At 42.6% G+C, this 20629-nt stretch overlaps 1 protein-coding gene across 3 annotated transcripts in view; it reads left to right on the top strand.

Moving 5' to 3' along the window:
- Positions 1-20629, top strand: part of ETV6 (ETS variant transcription factor 6) — a 221393-nt gene that overhangs the window by 127479 nt on the left and 73285 nt on the right. The window lies entirely within an intron of this gene.

Here is a 20629-nt window from a genome sequence, read left to right on the forward strand (position 1 = left end):
CCTCCTCTGAAGAGTTCTGATGCAATAGGTATTATAAACCTTGAAGCAAGAGCCTTCCACCTGTTCCAGCCTGGGCCTCCCTTTGGTCCCCAACTGGGACCTTTCTTTACCTTACCTCTCCTTAGAGTGTGAGTCCCTTTCCTGAATTCCATGCTTTCCTCTTAGTTTATTCTCTGGTTTTAGTGGAGGACAATTTCCAATGGCTTTCTGAGAAAAGGGTAGCGGGGAAGTAGATGTACTGAGACCTTGCATGTCTGGAAAATATGTTTATTCTTTCCTCATACTTGATTGATAATTGAACTAGAGTATATGATTCGAAACAGGGAATAATTTTCCCCCAGAATTTTAAAGGCATTGCTCCACTGTATTTTCCTTCAGTGCCACCATTAAGAAAACCATGACATTCTGATCCTTAATCCTTTGTGTGAAACTTTTGCTGTGTGTTTGCTTGTTTGTCCCCTAAAACTGCGGTACCCAACCCCCAGGCCACGGACCTGTACCAGTCAGTGGCCTGTTAGGAACTGGGGCTCACAGCAGGAGATGAGCAGCAAGTGAGCAAGCGAAGCTTCCTCTGTTTTTACAGCCGCTCCCCATCGCTCACATCACTGCCTGAGCTCTGCCTCCCGTCAGATCAGCAGCGGCATTAGATTCTCATAGGAGTGCGAACCGTACTGCAAACTGCACGTGCAAGGGATCTAGGTTGCTGCACGCTCCTTGTGAGAATCTAATGCCTGATGATCTGAGGTGGAGCTGAGGTGGTGATGCTACCACTGGGGAGAGGCCACAAATAGATTATCATTGGCAGAGAGGTTCGACTGCACAATAAATGTAATGCTCTTGAATCATCCTGAAACCATAGCCCCCCTGCCACGCTGGTCCGTAGAAAAATTGTCTTCCATGAAACCAGTCCCTGGTGCCAAAAAGATTGGGGACCACTGCTCTAAAAGCATTTGTATTCCTCAAGTTCTGCAGTATCACTATCACGTGCCTTGTCTGGGTCCGTGCCGATCCACTGACACCCTTTCAATCTGGACGTTCATTTCCTTCTGTTCCGGGAAATTTCCTCCCCTGTTTTCTCTGTTCTTTCTCTGGAACTCCCACTATTAGGATGTGTTGGTCCTATAGTTTTCTTACCTTTTCTCTTTTGTTTTCCACCTGCTTGTATTTTAAGCTCCTCTTTGGGAGATTCCTCAACTTTCCCCCAACATGTCTATTGAGTTTCTATATCTGACATCACACCTCTAATATTCAGGTGCTCTATGTTCTTGACTTGCTCCTCATTTTAACATCATGTTCTTGTTTCATAGTTGCAGTATCTTCTTTTATTTCTCTAAGGATAATAATAATTATATTTCATTTTTTCTTTCCCTGAATTTTCTGTTCTCTCCAAGTTGCCTTTTTCTGGTTTTGGTTTTTTTTGTTTATTTGTTTGTTTTCTGCCTTATATACTCAAATGTCTGGTGATCTCTGCTTGTCTGCTCATATTTAAGAGTTGATGGAGCCCTAAAGCACTGTTTGCAAGTTCTGTGTGCATGGGTGGACTTATCTCCAGAGTGACCTGCCCACACATTCCTTGGAATACCATTGGGTGAATATCTCCAGGTCTTTTGTCTTTGGCTACTCAGATTCTCAGAGACAGATGACTCTATCCTAGAGGGATAATTTAGCTGCCAACCTCCTGGGAGCACAGTGGGAGAAGAAGGGGTGGGGAAGGTCTCGATGCTCAACCTATACACCTTCTTTTAACCCTCTATATATAAACTTTCAATTCCACCTAGTCATTTTGGTACCAGCTCTTTCTGATGTGGCTGTATTTTACTCTCTGCAGAGCATAACCGTCTAACTTGCCATGATGGGGAAGAGCAGTGACTCGATGGTCCAGATTTCCAGAGGTAACTGGTGCCACCAGTTCCCAAGCCTTCCAGTGGTTCTGCCGTGTAAATCTGGTTATTTCACAGCTTTCCTTACTGTGAGTTCAGCATTCCACTCTCCGGGATCTGCTAAGTAAATTGTCACCGGTTCTTCTGCTTTCAGGTTTCTGGTTGGTTTTTCTTTCTTCTCTTCTCTCCCCACCTCCACTCCATCTCTTGTCCCCGTGTCTTTCCCTTGTGGGCTTGTGCCTTCTTAAAAATCTCTTTAGTGGTATTTTAGAGAAGTTAGGGGAAAGAAAACAGTGCTAAAATTAACTTCTTCCTCTGATGAATTTCGACAGCCTCTCTACCATAGGGAGATTGTCCAAAATACCCGTGTTCCTGTGTATGTCAAGCTAGAGCTGCTCAGGAGGAAAACTCTTTGTCCACTGAAATTGTTATTACTGTTGATAATTGCTTTACCCTTAGACAAGTACAACAAGTACAACTTTACCCTTAGACAAGTACATCCCATGTTGACAATGGAGAATTCCTGAAAAGTGCTGCTTAAGGTACAGGTAGTTGTAGCTTTGTATTTCTATGTCTGATTGAGGGAAACATTGTTACATCTCCTTTGTTATAAGAAATTCATGGAAGAATCTGGATAAAACCTAGTTAGTTAGGATTTTTGTTTTGTTTTTATACCAACTCCTTATAATTCCATAAAGAAATCAATATATGAATTAATAATACATTAGTTAGTACATGGAAAGCTCTTAGATCCGTGACTGATACATAGTACTATATAAGTGTTAACTGCTAGTTATATACTGTTATTTTTATAATACTTTAAAATTTTCCAAGAGTTATATCTAATGATTCTCAAACCCAGCTGCACAATAGACTCACCTGGTTATCTTTGAATAAAAAAATATTTTTCCTACCTTGGACCTGCTTAATCAGAATCTCCAGAGGTGGATTCCAATTACATAACACAATAGAGCTCCAATTTTGTGGAGAGGAGGTAAGAGAGACATTTCAAGGACCACTTTGAGGAGGGGGGGTCGACATCACTGATGGAATTTAACATACAGATGGTAGTTGAGGAAGACAGCGACACAGTGAGGCGCCAGCTCTCAGAGCTAGTGCTAAAAGCAAAATCTACATACACAGCAAATAGATAATTATATATGCGTATAGTATAACTATATATATATATAACCTGGCAGCCAAGGTACTCTACCTGGCCCTCCTTCTGTACAGAATATTCAAGCAATATGCTGCCCCCTTTCTTTATGATGTCTTGACCCTTCATTTAAATCAGATTTTGCCAGGATAGGAGGATTAGCAGAAGAGGTTGTGTGGCTGTGCATTCGTTCCTGCTCTCTCAGGGACAGACGTTTTTGAAGTGTTGGCTGGAGTCAGATAAGCATTTACTTTAGACAAAATCCACACTCCTGAATGGGACCCACATGACTCTAAGATGGATTACGTTTAAATTAATCCTTGTTCGGCATCAGGTCTCATCTGCTAATGGGGTTCAATTTTCATTCCTCTACTGTAAAACCAAACAACCCTGAGCTAAGGGGGAGAAAAGGTGGGAAATAAAAAGCATTAAGTTTTATTTCCATGTAAGTGACTCAGAAGGCTCTAAATGGTTATTTTATTTGAGAATTAATGGCAATTCTTTGTTTAAAACAGTGTTGAAAGAATAATAGAAATCTTAGTTGAGGGGACCAAGGGAGGGATGGGAGATGCAAAATTGCAAAAAATGCAAAAATGCAAAATTGTAGAATGACAAAATCCACATACTCTAATATTTATATCTTAAAGTTTGTAATGCTTCTAAGGAATATTTATTTATAATTAAAAAGTTGATGTTAACATTTTCTCTATACCCTAGTGCAGGAACAATACCAATGTTGTTGGTTTTAATACCGGAGCTTTAAACTGGTACAATAACAATAGCTAACGCTTGCCATGTGCTAGGTGGCAGGTACTGTCCTAAGCACTTTACATTTAATGCTCATAGCAGCGCTTTGAGAAGGTGCTACTGTTACCCCCAATTTAAGATGAGGAAACTGAGGCACAAGAGGCTATCTTGCTAATAAGTGTTGGAGCCCCCTTTTACTTAACCACTTTGCTGTGCTGCTCTGTGTTGGTTACCACAGGTGCTGGGCCCACGGGACTTGATCTTCTGGGCTGGGCAGGGCTATAGAAGATGTTTTAGACAGAAGCCAAGGAGGCCATACCGTTCCTTCCACACTGTCCCATTCAAAACCAACAGTAACTGGTAGGGGCCGGCCATTAGGAGAGATGAGGCTCAGAGAACTCAAGTAAGTTAACCAAGGCCACACAGATGAACAGTGACTGTCACCATCAGCGAGGACTCAACCGTGGTGGGATTCCAAAGCCAGTGGAATGGCTCCCTTCTTCTCTTAGGATTAACTCTTGCTCTATTGTGCCGCTCAGGAGGCAGGAAAGAAAGGTCAGGGATGAATAGGTTACCTCTACTCACAGTTACTTTGCATATGGCTACACGACTCTTAGGCTATTTCCCAGGCACAAACCCAGCTGCCTGGCAAATAAAGCCAGGAAGGCAGAGTTCTCCTTTTGTGCGTGGAAGAAAAGAACGCTTTTGCCTCAGCAGCCGAGAACTGTGCCCACCAACTCTGTTGATTTTCCTCCCCCCTTTTTCTTTTTTTTCTTCATCAAAAACATATGAATGCTGAGATCATCCCAGAGAAATCTAGAATAAATACCATGAGAAAATGGTCCCTCTGGAAGGCGTCTTGTTCTCCTGCTGTTTGTAAATGTGAAGAGCTCAGCAACCGGGCAGCTGGATGGTATAAATATAGCCCACGGCATGACGGCCGCTGGGTCCTGCTTTCTTAGAAGCACAATGGGAGCCCACGGAAGTCAGGGAAGGAGCAGTAAAGCCCAGTCTGTCATTCAGCCTCTCTCCCCCTCTCCCTCCATCCCGGACCTTAGCGTGGGCGTGAGGATAGAAGCGGCTCTAAGAGTGCACTTAAAATAGCTCTCGGCACTGGGCACTGACTAAGCTCAAAGACAGGGAAGATGCTTGCTATAAACCTGACCTCTGCCTGACCCTTACCTGGGGATATTTGGACCATTCTGGTCACAATCTCAGGAGCACGTGCTTTCTCATTTCAGCCTCTTGGGCACAAGCAGGTTTTCCAGTGCGAGCGCCAGGCGTGTGGCGCCTCTCTGCTGCCTCCGTACTCAGATATCTTATTCGCACTAGACTCAGCTGTCTAAAGCCTAGGGATTAAAAATAGCCTCCCGGTACTAGCTGTGGAATGGCGGGGAGATACTCAGTGAGCAGAGAGGTCAGCTTTTCTCAAGGCACCTGACTCTCATACCTGTGGCTTTCGTTGCACCTGAGTGTTGAATCTCTTGAGGTTATTTTCGCTTTATGCTATATCGTTGCCCACTTTTTATGGCTGTGCAAGGTAAAACAGTCACCTTAGATTTGTGGGTATCAGTATCACTAGGAGTCTGCATTTTGGCAGGAGAAAACCATTATTTTACCTCGTGGTTCCCAGAAATAAATTGTGTCTAGTTATCTTGCCATGCAGACATCAATGGGATTTGCTATTGAGACATACATTTATTTGTTTTCTCTTTCCCATTTGGTGGTAAATACTTCAAAGAAGAGAAACATGTCCTCTCCTTTCGTTGTAACTGCCCACAAAACTTCATAAATCGTCTTACACATCTTCACGTGTTTTGTGACTGTTGAACTGACCGTAACAACCTTTCTTGGATGTCCACGGCACTCCATTAGCAAGTGGTATAAATCCTGTGATATTCACTTAATATTCCATTGTTTAAGGTCTGTGTTCAACAATAGTCTGAGTACTCGGTGTGTGCTTTTAATTGTTTCGTTGGATGTGAGTTACATCTATGAATTTTTTTTCAATTTCTAAGATTGCTTCCCTCAAATTGAACCTCAGAGTATGTTAGAAAAAATAAAGCAGGAGCTATTATTCAGTTAAATGAGAATATATTTCAAATATTACATTTATTTTTATTTTTTTTTAAGACAGAGTCTCGCTCTGTTGCCCTGAGTAGAGTGCAGTGGCATCAGCCTAGCTCACAGCAACCTCAAACTCCTGGGCTCAAGTGATCTTCCTTGCCTCAGGCTCCTGAGTAGCTCGACGCCTGGCTCATTTTTTCTATTTTTAATAGAGACGGAGGTCTCGCTCTTGCTCAGGCTGGTCTCGAACTCTTGACCTCAAATGATCCTCCAACCTCGGCCTCCCAGACTGCTAGGATTACAAGCATGAGCCACCATACCTGACTAAAATAGTAAATTTAAACATGGATACATTAGGGAAAGCCCTGAAGTTGAAGTGCCTGGGGCTCTGTCATTCTTCTGGAGACCAGAGTGCCCCAGCACAGGGCCTTTCTCACCAAACATCCTGCGTCCAATTCTGTCCTTGGAACTGGTGCCCAGTTAGCAGGAGAACACCAGCTGTTCTGGCCTTGATGTTTGGGGGTGGGGGGAGGGGTCCTCCCCAAGGAAATCAGGCCGGTAGAGCCAAAATGAACATTTTGAGTTACAGTCGTGAACCATTGCAGATTATATAGCGCTTTAATGATTGATTTCCTAAAAACCATTCAGGGAGTCTTTGAGAGTCAGCTTATCACTTATTGGGGGTTCTCCAAGGCTTCTGTACATACTGATTTTACCACTACATCTGTACCCACAGATGGCATAGGTCAAACCCACCCATCTTCTAGAGAACAGGTACAGTTTCCAGGTATATAAAAAGGCAGTATTGTACGGTGGGTAATAGCCTTCAAATTCTGGTTCTGCCACTTCCCACTCCCAAGTAACTTGGAAGGTTATGTAGCCTCTCTAAAGACCATATAGAACAGGGTTAACAATAATAGTGCCCACTTCATAGGGTCGTCCTAAGAAATAAATGAGAGCATAAATGTAAAACACTTAGTGCAGTGTCTGCACACAGTAAGGGCTCAGTCGGTGTTGGCTAAGATAGGAAGAGGTTCCCACCCTTATCTGTTAGCCCAACTTCAAAAAGCAAAATAACATCGTGAATTTGATCCGAGTAGCCACAGCAAATCCATTCCCTCGGCTGATGACGTTCAAATTACCTTGGCCACATTCTTGAGATTTTTCCCTTTGCCTCTGAATGAAGCATCCACTTTATACAGATAAAACGCAGACACCTCAGCCTCCAGTTCAGCCACTGTGGGGTAGAGCAGGAAAGCACTTGTAAGTAAGCCTCAGGGGAAAAGGGCTAGTTGTGATACATTGAGGACGAGAGGCTAGATTGAGTTTTAGGCTTTTATATACACACCACAAAGGAAAGGAGAAAAGCACATTGCACTAAATCATCCTCCGGTCCTTGGCTAAGGTTCGTATTCCCCTGTTATACAGCAGCCTTATATTTATCTAGCCCTCACCACAACCCATGAGCTGCAGGGGTGTCATCCACCATCTACAGATGAGGAAACTGAGGCTTGGTGAGCTGAGATGACTTGCCCAGGGGGGTTGAGCTAGTAAATGGCAAAGTGAGTTTCGGAGCCCAGACCTTCTGACTCCCAACCCAACGAGGTGCGAATAAAACAGTGGGAACAACCTGCAACCCTCCCAAAGTGCTTATGGGCATTGAAGGCCCTGACAGTCTTAAAGGCGGCACTTACTCTTCGACATCATTTACCACCGGAAGCAGAGCTGTCGCTGTGTCATGCCCATCGCGGATGCCAAGGCTGTGCATTGACAGCTTTTCTCTCTCCTTTGTTTGAAGATGTTGACTAGCACTGAGGGATAATCTCTTGAAGTAGAGCCTTAGCAACTTTTTCTTCTTGAGAGGTATTGAGACGTCCTTTCTTCAATGGAAGATGCGTGTTCTTCTATAAAGAACCTGGAAATAATTTGTTGGTCCTTTGCTATGATGTTCCTAACAAATCCAAATCATGCCATCACAGAGCACGGTTTTTAAGAGGCCATTCTTTCAAACACCATTTTTTTTATTATTCATAACGGTGCCGAGCGCTAGTCTGGGCACTAGGAACTCAGAAATGAAAGGTTGTTCTTGTTCTCCTTAAGAAATTCACAGCTCCCTGCTTCAGCTGTGCCCACAGAGTCAGGGTCATTAGGGAAGTTTCGGGATCAGATCGTGGGAGAAAGGCCAGGACTACCAGTCATCAGTGAGTGTGGAAGGGAGGCAGGCTGTGCGGCTGGGACTGGACCCAGCACTCTCCTTAGAAACGTGAGCTCAAGGAGCAGATAGCAGAAACCCAGCCACAGAAACAGGGGTTCAGTCATAGGACTTCTGCTACTGAGAAGGACTGGAAGATAGAGCTGGGTGGGGAACCAAGATAGGGACCCCATTATATCAGAGGCTTCGGGTGGCAGAGCAAGGCAAGGGCACAGTAAATCCAGCAGTAGGAGCGACTGGACTGATTCCCCAAACTACTCATCCTAGGCTTCCTCTTGATAAAGGGCAGGATTGGTCCTGGAGTCTGGGTGGAGCTGAACTTTTAGTAGGAGTGGGTAAGTAAGCCTAGTGGGAAAGGTTATAGGGCCAGAGGAGCAAACAGCCAAGAATCTCACTACAGCTAAAACCCAGTAAAATAAATAGGACTAATGTGATGCACAGATCTCTCATTCCAGAGAAAACGGACATTCCACGTTTTGTGATTTGAAGGAAAGGATTTCAGTTCGGTGGGTCTTGTAGGCCACGTTACTAGATTACTAGAATGCTCATGATACAAGATAGTTTTGTGTGATCAGTTTGTTTGTGGATGGGATGGTAGAAACAAAAGAAAATTCCCTTAGTTTGCATTACCATATAAGGATAAGATTTCAAGATTATCTTTCCAACAAATACTTATCAACTATCTGTTATGTGTCAGGCACAGTCCTTTGTGCTGGGGTTCCAGAGACAAGGTAGTTGCCCTCAAGGAACTTGCCATTCCTGGAGGAAGACAAATACATTACCAACAATTAGAATACAGGGTGACTTGGGGATGTGTTTCCTGTCACTGGCCCACAGAAGAGAAGCAACTGACTTAGGAAAGGGGAAAGTATTTACCCTGGGTCAGGAAGGAAAGTTAAAGAAGGGTCCGAGGAAGGCAAGCAGAGGAGAAAATGCCTGATTTGTTCTAGAAACAACGAGAAGCTGGTGGCTGGAGTTAAGGGGAGTGGTAGAAAATAAAACTGGAAACATGAGCCTGAAGTGCTAACCTGAAGAATTACATTTCACCCCCAAATCAGCGGGCAGCCATTGAAGGGTTTTAGGCAGGGAAGTTGTGTGCTGACGATGGGTTGTAAGACAGGAGGCAGAAAGGCCAGTCATGAGGGAAAATGATGCCGGAAATGCCCTAGTCCTTGCATTTTTCTCATACCAGCTATTGTAGCTTCTGAAACTGAGACTCACCTATAAAGAAGCAACACAAATGGGAGATACCAGCTTGTGAACCACATGGGAGAGATTGAAAGGATTCTATAATGAGAAAATAAGTTATGTTAGGGCACATGTGTATAGACACTGCAGAAAAGTTTAAAATCTCAATCACTTTGTAGCCATGGTATTAATGATATTAATAAAAAATTTTTTACAAGAGTCATTATAAATGCTTTGAAGTTGCTCCCCCAAAACCTGCAGACTTTCACCGAGTTATAAATAAAATTCCGTTGTTGCATAACTGTGTGAGCGGTATTCACCTTCTCACACATTTTAGATCTCTTGAGTTCATTTTGCTAGTATTTGTTTTCCTTTGAGATAGGATTTAATTCAGTCACACTTTCTTCCCCTGACAATGATTGCATTTTTTTTTTTTTCTGTTCCTGAGGTAGCTTTCCCTCAACCGTTTCTTGTTGTTCTTACCCAAGACCCAGTATCTGCCAAAACAAATGTATGTGAGTGATAAACGCTATGAGGAATGTCTGTTGGACCACAGGAAATTTCCTGTTCAGGAAGAGATCTTGGGAACTTCCTGTGGAGAGGTGCATTGTGGGACTTTTGGCTTCAGGCCCTTGACCACAGCTGCAATTAACTAAAGGCAAAGGGGGAGGGAAGAGGAAGAAGAGGAGACAGCTACCCACAGACGTTTTTAATCCATGTAGCCTGAGGAGAGAATGGGCTGATGCAGGTTCAGAATTTTCCAAGTGAACTAAATATCTAGTACATAACGAGGTCACTGTGCCCATCTCCTGTACTGCTACCCATCTTTCACAGCATCCCAGATGCTTTCTTAGGGTTCCTAAAAACAAGCGCTTATCATTATCCATGTGTGTCCTTCTGTCGTGAAGTGTCCATGTCCCCTTCAGCCCTCCCCTAATTCACTTCTGGACCACTGGCTTCTGATAGGCAGGCCTGGGAGTTGGTGATCTTTTTCTGCCCCACATTAAGTATGGGAGAGAGAAGAGGAGAACCCTTGGCTCTTTGGCATACCTTCATCTGACTCTAAAAGCGTTAAGGAAGTGCTGTGGAATTATATATAATGAAAAACTACATTAATAAATCCAGTTTATAAGCACAGTCAAAACCAGCAGGAGACCCATGCATTCTTGCTCTACAGAGCCCTTCAGGAATGAAGTCCTCATTCGTGTCTCACCCCCAGCCCCCACCCTTGATCTTCAAACTGGACTCTTCCGCTTTGTATCCAAGTGCCCATCATTTCTTACAGCCTTCATTCACCTCTTTTATGGAATCCATCTCTGAAGACCAGGGCTTATGTTTGAGTTTCAGAATCAGAGTCTCAGGCTGGTGGCAGATTACGTCTGATAATATATGTGACCTTGGGGGTCGCACCTAGGGGTAGGAGAGGGGAGTGACCATCAAAGGACTTGAAAAACAGCCCAAGCCATTTTCCGGATCTTGAAGAAGTAACCGGACTTTCCTGTCCCACCTCCTGTCCATCATTCGCCTTACCTCCCATCCCTGTCACTCCGTCCCCACACGCACCTCCCTACTCATATCTGGGGCTGATTGCTGGACATTAATTTATTATTGTATTAATAGTTACTTGTGTGTCTGCATCACCTACTGGAGAGTGACTCCTTGAGGACAGGGCCGTGTCTACCACATAGTATGTGCTTAATAAATGCTTGTGAAATTCAGTCAAATTGATTTTAGGGAAAAGTTCCAGGGAGGCCTTTAACATGGGACTTCAGCGAAAGACACTTGTGATATTATGTTGTATGACACCATATTAACCAGGCTGAATGTTGTTGGTTATTATTAAAAACATGTGTCTTTGTGCTCTGCTGGCCGTATGTGTGTGTTCTCTTCCCTTGTCGTTTGGCGTACGTGCTCAAGATCACATTTTTGAATTTCCATTTCCATGGCCCCTATTTCTGCAGAAATTGTGTTTTCTTTTTCTTCACCTTTTCTGAGTCTCCTCTTTTTTACTATAGAAACTTGAAATACAGGCCTACTTTTGCAACAGGTCTGTAAACAAAGGGCAATTGTCTTGACCTTGATATAGTGAGCCCCCTAAATTATCTTGAAAAATAGGGTTCAATTTATTTACTATAAATGTTAATTCTTAATTGACATATAGACATTGTGTTTATGGTGTACAACATGATGTTTGATATATGTATACACTGTGGAATGGATAGGTCAAGCTAATTAATATCCATTACCTCATATACTTACCATTTTTTGTGGCGAGAACATTTAAAATCTCTTAGTAAGTTTCAAATATACAGTACATTATTATTAACTATGGTCACTATGTTGTACAGTAGATCTCCTGAACTTATTCCTCCTGTCTAACTGAAATTTTGTACCCTTTGACCTACGTCTCCCCAGTCCCCTCCGCTGCCACCCAGGGACCATTCTACTCTTGGCTTCTGTGAGCTGAACGTTTTTAGATTCCACATGTGAGATCATGCAATATTTGTCTTTCTGTGCCTGGCTTATTTCACTTAGCATAATGTGTTCCAGGTTAATCTATGTTGAAGCAAGTGATGGTTCACATTTTAAAATATTCTTCAAGAGTATAGGACCAGTTGTTCATTGGAAAGAATTAAAAAAAGCAAGAATGTTTTGCAGCAAACATTTTCTAAGAGTTTTCTAGATAATATTAGGCTTAGTCTACCCTCCAAAGCAGTGTACTTACATCATGGTTTTACAAATAAAAGCAAAACTACAGGTGAAGCAAAAAGTGAGCTGTATTGACTGAAAAATTGTCCTCATTCATCCATGTGACTTTGCTTTTACATGATTCTGAGGAGACTCCCAGCATCAGGATCACAAATATGTGGACAGAGAAGCATGAATTAACTGGAAGAAAAGAAAATAGGCCTCTCAGCTGGCCATTTTTTCTACCCCTGACCTTGGCCTTTAGAAGAGAAAGGCAAAATTAAAAGGAAAAAAAAGTTATCTGATTTAGTTCAAGAGGTAACTCTCTGACTATGGCCCAAGGCAGTTACGCCTATTTCCTTCATTTTGAAAATGTTTCCTAATGTTGGAAAAATAAAAGCTTGTTTAATTAATCTTGATGGAACCCAAAAATCCAAGTAATCAGACCGTTCCATTTCCACAGCATTCTGGTGAGCCCAAGTACGGCTTGTGCTCGGTTCAGTTCGGATTGTCCTGACACAGCCTGGGAAATAGAATGGTCCTCCGTGGGCCACACCTGACTGTTGTGCAGATGACATTTGCAGCCGTGAAGCTATTGCTGTAGTTGAGCTGGTAGTGTCTTATATGATACCTTACAGTTTACTAGTCTTAATGTCATGTATTAATCTATCTTGTTTAGTCATTGCAGTGCCCCTTGGTGCACAGGTGAGGGGAGACACTCAGATTGGTTAAGGGGTGGAGGTCGCCCAGCAGAACCTGCATCTACATTAGGTCTTCTCTCTGCAAGTTCAGTGTGGCCTGGGGTGAAGCTGCTGGCCAAGGGTGAAAGCCAACATGTGCCAGTGAGTAAGCAATTTTCTGACAAATCCAAGGCCAAGGGAAGTAAGATAACTTCTTTGTTCCCCTGCATTTTTCCTATGCTGTCTGGCCCTCAACCCCCTGCCACCTTCGAGCCCTCTCTGCCCACACAGGCTGAGTGGGCTCTGCAGTTTCGGCAGGTGGGGGTGGGGAACTCTTTGTTTGTGCACTAAGAGCTTCCTCACAGGAAATTTCCTGTGATGGAAACTCCGGGAAACTTCCTGTGGGTTAGGCCACTGCAGGGGGCTGATAACATGAACCACTTAAAACCTCCAAACCTCAGCTCCTGAAGAGGATGGGGTGGTCCTTCCCTGCTTTCACAAGGGCCCGGAAGGCAAGAAAGTACAAGTGTACAGAAGCCTCAGGATTCTCTCTTGGGTGGTATATTCCAGAAGCTAAAAGCTACAGCTGTGATCAGCAGGTTCTTCTAGAAGATCAGCCCTCATGTTTAAATGGCCTGCTTCGGTTTCTAACAAGCGTGGTATCTGCTGGGACATAACTGTCTGGATGCATTAACAGGACTGTGGAAACCATCTCAAGGTTCTAAGACTGATTCTTTCCACATCATTTAAAAACATATTCCTATCACATTACTCTCCAGTGGGATGGGTTTATGAGCGCTGCAAACATTTATTTTCAGCTATCACTTATGAACTGGCGATTTTAATTAATCCTTGTCATTGTCAGACGTGGTTGACTGTGCCACATAGGTCACTTGGCACCAAGTGTAAATCATCTGGGGCGTGTATCCCAGGACAACCAATCTTAAGCCATAGCACAAAATTCCCAAATAGGTTTTATGATCATTTGACCTAGTCTGGACCTCTAGTGGATTATACGTTGTTGGCAGCCCTCCAGCAAACATAATTATTCCTAAATCATCCCTTAGGGTTGAACTCAGCTTTGAATGTCTCCAATGTGGGGAATTCTGTAGGTTCCCTTAGCAGCTCTCAGAGCCCAGCTCATAGTTTAAAAGTTGGTCTCCTAATTAGCCTGAATTTTCCTCAGTAACCTGTAAGCCCGTTACTGTAAGCTCTGCCCTTGTTGTATAATAAAAATAATCTACCCTTTGTCCTCTTTAATCACTTGACTTGCCCCAAGTCCATCTCTCTACAAGTTTCTTAGTAGGTGTTGTTTTCCTGGTTTAGGGGTTAATGTAGCCTTTCTTCCTAGAATGCACTAGATTTACTGGAAGCTTCAGCCACTCTCTCCAAATGTTTGCCACAGCTTGGTGTTCTTTCTTGCTTTGTGTATGGGAAATGATCATTTCAGCATCAGGATAAATCAGTGAACTGGATATATCTTTAGGTGGGGTTTTGTGGTTGTCTTCCTGATCCACGCAGCAAATGAGGGAAGAATGAAAGAAATTACAATTGACCAGGAAGAAATTTGTTGACTGATAAGAAGTCTGCTTGTTAGACTCCTAGAAGACAGAGACCATTATTCAGCTTTGTTTGTATCCACAGTATTTTATAATTTGGGGGCACATCGTCTCGATACACATTTGTTGAATGAATCCTGAAAGTCAAAAGGGAGTAGGTTATTGGACTTGGGTTATTTCTAGAACACGTAAAAATTGTGAATTTTTAAAACTTATTTGTAAGAATATGCTGTCCTCATGAATTGAGTATTGATCTTCAAAATGGTGAGTTATCAAATGATGAGTAAGCCTACACATAGTGTACTTAGGAAGGCTAGGAAAAATATTTTTATAAAAATGCCTGGGGATAAACTTTAAATATGAAAATGTAGAACAATGATTTAGTTTGAGCACTTAGAAGAAGAAGAACAGGGCCTGTCTAAATTTTTTGCAATATGATTGCTTTTGGTTTTACATTTGATTTTATATTATAGAAAGGGATTAGCTGGAATGTGTTATAAATGGTGAGAGGCTGTCATTGTAAACACCAATTAGCACCATTTGTCTATATAAGAATAATTGCTGTTTTCAGTGCATACTTGCTCTAAAATACATCACAGTGATGTCATAATGTTTGTAGGGTAAGCCAAGATATTTATTTTTACTATTATTGGTATTGTGTCATCATCATCTCATGTTCTTCATCAAAATCGTATTAAAATACTTTAGGAATCTAGATATCGTCATCTGTTTTGGAAGTCTCATTAGCACAATAGAAAGGACCAAGGGCTCTGGACTCTCTGGCCTGATTTCTAGTTCTATTTTTGCTGTTCTATAAATTCTTGGAACAGATTTTTATTGGGTGACTACTGTATACTGTAAGGTACCAGGAGATGCATACAGTGTAGTAGGGGAGATCAGCACTTACCAAGGAATTAACACCAGCTGTACAGTACATTTCCTACACAGCAACTAGAGTAATCTATTGTAAAATATAAATCAGATTGTGTCACTTCCCTGCTCCAAAACCTCCGCTGACTTCCAGTTACATTTAGAAGCTTTCTGGGTATGAAATGCCAGGCCCTGTACCATCTGGACCTGGTAAACCCTGTAAACCCCTCCACCCGCATTCTTTGTCACCTTTTGTTCTGCTCGTCCCTCTTCAGCCATACTGATCTTCTTGCTATTTGTGGAAAACTCCAACTTTGTTCCCACCCCAGGACCTTTGCACTTGCTGTCCTTCTGCCTATAAAGCTATTTCTCTAGATGCTCCCTCGTCATAGTCTCTCACTTTATCCAGGTCTCTGCTCAAATATCACCTCTGTGGAGAAGCTTCCCTGACAGCACTATCCGAAATAGCACCTTCCTTCACTCTCCATCCCCTTTTCCCTGCCCTGTTTTCCTTCTTAGCAACTTTCACTTCCTGCTTTGTAATTTTTTTGTAAGTGGATGGTGACTCTCAGGTGTCTATTCCAAATGGCAGTTCTGTGTGCACAGGTGGGGCTTGATGCCCGCTGGGTCCAACTGTAGGATAATTGAATGAGGGCCTGGCTGCCTCATGGGGAAATCCAGAAGTCTTTTCTTTTGGGCCAGTGAGTTTACCCAAAAACAAATCCTGTGGTCTCCTGCTTGGAAGGAGTCAATGTGGGATGGGGCTTGATCCTTTACCCTTCATTATGCAGATTTCCACTGAATTCCCCTGTTTTCAGGGTTTGTCACCCTTGCTCTGTCCTGGACTTGGTGCTCTCTGACTCATCCTGATTCCAGCAAGTAAATGTCCCAATCATCTGCTCGGAGGAGCAGTCGCTGGGCCAGGGAAGGCTGGAAGACAGACATGCCTCAGACTCTTTGTTGTTAGCTCCTTCGCTCCCTCCTGCCTTCAGGGGCACTTGGAACCTCCAGTTTCTGAGGGCTTTTGAGATTCTGTTAGGAAAACCAGTTCGAGTTTCGGTATCTTCCCCTGCAGGCAGATAGAGTTCAGCTTTTCTGCTCTGTTGTCAAATACCAACTGTCCGTCTGATTTCCATCCTCCAAAACTTTGTGTACCTCTCCCAACTGCCATTGTTTCCTCTCCTATTCTCTTGCCTCGTGGGTTTGTACATTTCTTATTCCTCTGCTGTAGTTTAGCGGGACTTCGGATAGGAGCAGGAACAGATAGGCTGTGTCTCATTTATTTAGTAGCAAGTAGGGGTAAGTGCATTGATGTGGCAACACCAGACGCTTTGAGAGCAGAAAGTGCAGGGACCTGGTCTCATCAATGACATACATTTAAGAGGAGACTTAAAAGCTTAGTAGGAGTTAATCGGGTAAATAGGAGGTAGGATTATTTCTGGGAAGGGGAATAGAGTGCGTGGAGGCCCTGAGCCTGGAAGAGGATTTGTTCCACAGGGAATGGAAAGGCCAGCCCTACTGGGATTGGTGATTTTACCGTGGAAACCCAGAGCGACGTGTTATAGAATTGCAGATGGGGTGGTAGAAAGAGACAGTCACATTAAGGATTCCGGTCCTTATCCTGAGAGCAAGAAGCAGCCATGACTGTGGTACCTGTGTAACCTTGACCTCGTTAACTCCTTGTTCTTTTATAAACCAAACACAGTAATATCTACCTCATGGAGCTGTGCGCATTAGACGACATCATGTATATACTCTATTGACTTAAAACTGTCATGTTTGTTTGGAATTCAATCTTCTGGAACAATGACAACTCACTGTAGGCCCTCAGGAGAAGAACGGCATAATCAAGATGTCAAGCTGAGGAATAATCTTTGTGATAACTGAGCGGAAGTTTTAAAGTAAGGAACAATTGAGAGGCTTTGTTCTGGGACCCCAAAGTCTACTAATAGGGAAGTTTGAATTGTCTCCACCTCGGACTAAAGTGGACTTTCAAGACAGTATAAAGGTTAAAGAATAAGAATTTAGAGTGTTCTAGCTATATTGCAAAGTGAATACTGCGCTAGGGTTGATTAAGAAGCTTATCCATTGGTAGTTGGGAACTATAGAGGAAGCAGGTACCAAGGAAAGATGGGTAGCTCTGCACACCTTTGTCCTCTGCAATTTAAGTTGATAACGAAGCTGTCATTTTAGGTTTTCATGTTTAAAAAGTATCCTGATGATATGCACATTGTTAACCATGTGCTCAACACTATAAATAATACACAATAAAATATTAAAGAGGTATCTCATCCTCAAGGAACTTTCACGCTTCAATACATTTTTATTTTATTGTAATATATTTATTATTTTAAAGAATTGGCCAGAGAGTCGCACCTTTTGTGGATGGATAAATCAGTGGATGTCAGGCCTCTGAACTTACTGGCACACACACATGGTGCTCATCCTCCCTTTTGTGGGTCAGCACCAAAGAAGATGTTGAAGCTCAACTCCATGACCTCACACCCTTGGAGCCTGGGAATCAGCCTTGACTCATGATCTGACATTGCTGAACATGTCTTAAAAGAAAGCAGTGACTTTTAACAGGTCTCACTGATGGTGTCCCACCAGTCACATCAGTTAAACAGAATTGGCACAGCGGAGAATTGTCTTGGGTGTCTAGAATTCATTCTGGGTTTTAAAGATGCAGGCAGATTTGGAAGCCCGTGAATTTCAGATTGCCAGGTATGTTTAGGCTGTAAAATTACCCATGAAAAGGCGTTGCGTTTGGTTTGCGTTGAGATTGGTGTGATTGGATGTAACTGCATTCCTTTTTACAGCTCAGTAGCAACTACTTGCAGTTGTAAGTTTTAGCAGAAACAGGCATCTACTTAACTTTGATCGGAAGGAGTTTTAAAGAGAATTAATACACACTGGAGAGTAGGTGGGTTTTGATAGTATGCTTCAGCATGACTTTTTATTTAACACATGCAGAAATGTGTACTCGTAGAGAAAATTCGTAGAGTCCATTAAAGTACAGACAGATCCACATGGGCTTTAAATGAACACATGCATGGTCAGGTTTCCAGTTAGGAAACGGTGGCTCTGGGCAGGGGTCTTTAAGTTTTCAGGGCTCATTAGACAGTGAGCAGGTGAGGCTCAACACTATGAGGTTGACGAATGTGCCATGAAAACTCAAAAATGAGAGTTTTTCATTTCTGAGCCTGTTGAAAGGTAGAGGAGAAGGAAAAGGGCAGTCTCATAGTAAAATAATATGTAAAGACTAACCAAATAACCCACTGTAGGTTCTACTCACTGGCAGGCAGCAACAAATCATATTTAAGAAGGAAAGGCTTTACCTAAATGGTTCTATGTAAACTACCTGCCTTCTCAATGAAACAGGATGCACCTGTCTGGAGAGGTGTCTTTGTTACTAGAGCAGTGGATGTTTGGACTGACAAATTTTGTTGACTTTTTGGAAAAAGAAAATTGTAGGTGGTATCAAATCACCGATTCTTTTGCCCCAAGAAGTTCTGCAGAAATAGGAATTACTTCCTGAACTTAAGAAACCACTTATTTGGCCTACGTTTTTTGCACCTTAGCACATCCTTCTAAAGTAATAGGAGTATATATATTTTTCTCTCATATCCTGCATCCCTGTTCCCCCAATGGTCATTGGCAGGATATGCACCCATAAATCAATGAAGGTGTCATGAAAAAGAAACATAAAATTCACTTGAGAAAGAATACCTACAAGGCATTCCTAAAATTTTCAGTGTAAGTCATTTTTTGCCAGCAAAGCTAATTGTTCTGAAATACTTGATATCAAGGATGGCATACACAGCTCCTTCCAAAGTCTCAGCTCTAGGACAGATGCAAGGGGAATGGAATTGGGCCCCACAAGCTGCTGTTGTCATGTGAGTAACTCCAGCTTTAATGAGAAGTTCAAATTTTTCTCTACAATTCCAGCTACCACCACCTCCACCCATTTTCCCCAAGGGGTACAATAAGAAGAAAAAAGTACCTGACAAGGTATACAGTTGGCCCTTTGTATCCACGAGTTGTGCATCCATAGATTGAACCAACCAAGGATTGAAAATGTTCTGGAAAAAAATTCAAAAAATAATGCAACAATAAGAAATAATACAAATTTTAAAAATACAGCATAACAACTATTTACATAGCATTTACATTGTGTTAGGTACTATGAATGATCTAGATATGGGAGGTTGTGTACAGGTTATGTGCAAATACTATGCCATTTTATATAAGGGACTTTATCCGTGGATTTTGGTATCTATGGGATGTCCTGGGGCCAATCCCCTGCATATACAGAGGGACAGCTGTGCTGGAAAGTAAATAAAGCCACACCAAAGAGGGTAATAGCAGGCAGTAAAGTAGCAAGAGAAACTAATAGAAGAGAGTAAGGTCCTTATGAAAAATAAAGGACTGCTGGGAAGAGGAAGGATGAGTAGAAAAATGTGACTTCAGGGAATTCGTTGTTAGCTGGATGCCCTGCTGAAGAATGGCAGGAAGTGGGTGAAAGAGAGGGCGTAGGTAGTGGGATGATGGAATGCGGAATGGAGGAAGCAGCGGATAAGGAGGAGGAGGAAAAGAACACCGTAAAACAGGAAGGGAAGACACAAGATGAATATAGAAAGGAAACTGAAGAGACCTGAAGGCAAAAGGAGAAAAGGAGATGTAAGAAGGAAGGAATGAAAATAAATAAGTAAAATAGGAATGAAGTTCCAGGTTTGTTTAGCCACAGCTGTAGAAGCTTATCATCAACTATTGATTTTCTGTTCTCATGAAGAGGAAAATGATATGGATAATCCGATAGAATGGATCATTTCCAAAGCATTCATGTGTTTTGACTTAAGGTACATGTTCTTAATTATTCTGAACTGTATAGTTGTATTTTTTTGTGTGCGGTTTAAAATTTTTTTAATAAAACAAAGAAGCCACAAGTTACCTACGGTTCAGTAGAACCAGCTTTTTATGCCTAGTTTTGTTCCTTCCTGCATCCTCCTTTGGGATGGGAGGGACCAATATCTGCAGATGTCCCTTAATCTGTAGTTAAGCCATATGCTCACCCACCCTCCCAGTCTCTTGTTCACCATAAACCCTGATCTTGGCTATTTCCTGGAAATTGAGGAGGGAATAGAGCATTTTACTCAAAGACTTCTATGAGCTGGTCCAGGGTGTGGCTAGTGAGCCCCCACCCTCTTTTCTCCTAATTCCTTCTGCATTGTGCTGTCTTAGAGTGAGAATAAACAGAGGGGTTGAAAGTAAGTTTATGTTCAAGGCCTTTCTAGATGGACTCTCAGGTTGGACTTCTAGATGGACTTAGGAGTCCATCTAGAAAGCCCTTAAATGTAAACCCATGAAGAAAAGCACTCGTTTACATCACAAAGAGCACAAAAGACCAGTAATTCAAATGCATTTTTGAAGACCTGGGAAGAGCTGGGGGTGGCTTAGGTGTGGAGGGTCCCTGTGTGAGTCTCCTTGGCTATACTGCTCAGAACCAAACATCTGTGTGCCTGATCCGTAGTTTCTAGATGTCATGGAGGGGCAAAAAGCATGAATGTGAATGAATGTGAGGG

This window comes from Eulemur rufifrons, chromosome 16, assembly GCF_041146395.1.
Source record: "Eulemur rufifrons isolate Redbay chromosome 16, OSU_ERuf_1, whole genome shotgun sequence".
NCBI classification, from domain to species: Eukaryota; Metazoa; Chordata; class Mammalia; order Primates; family Lemuridae; genus Eulemur; species Eulemur rufifrons.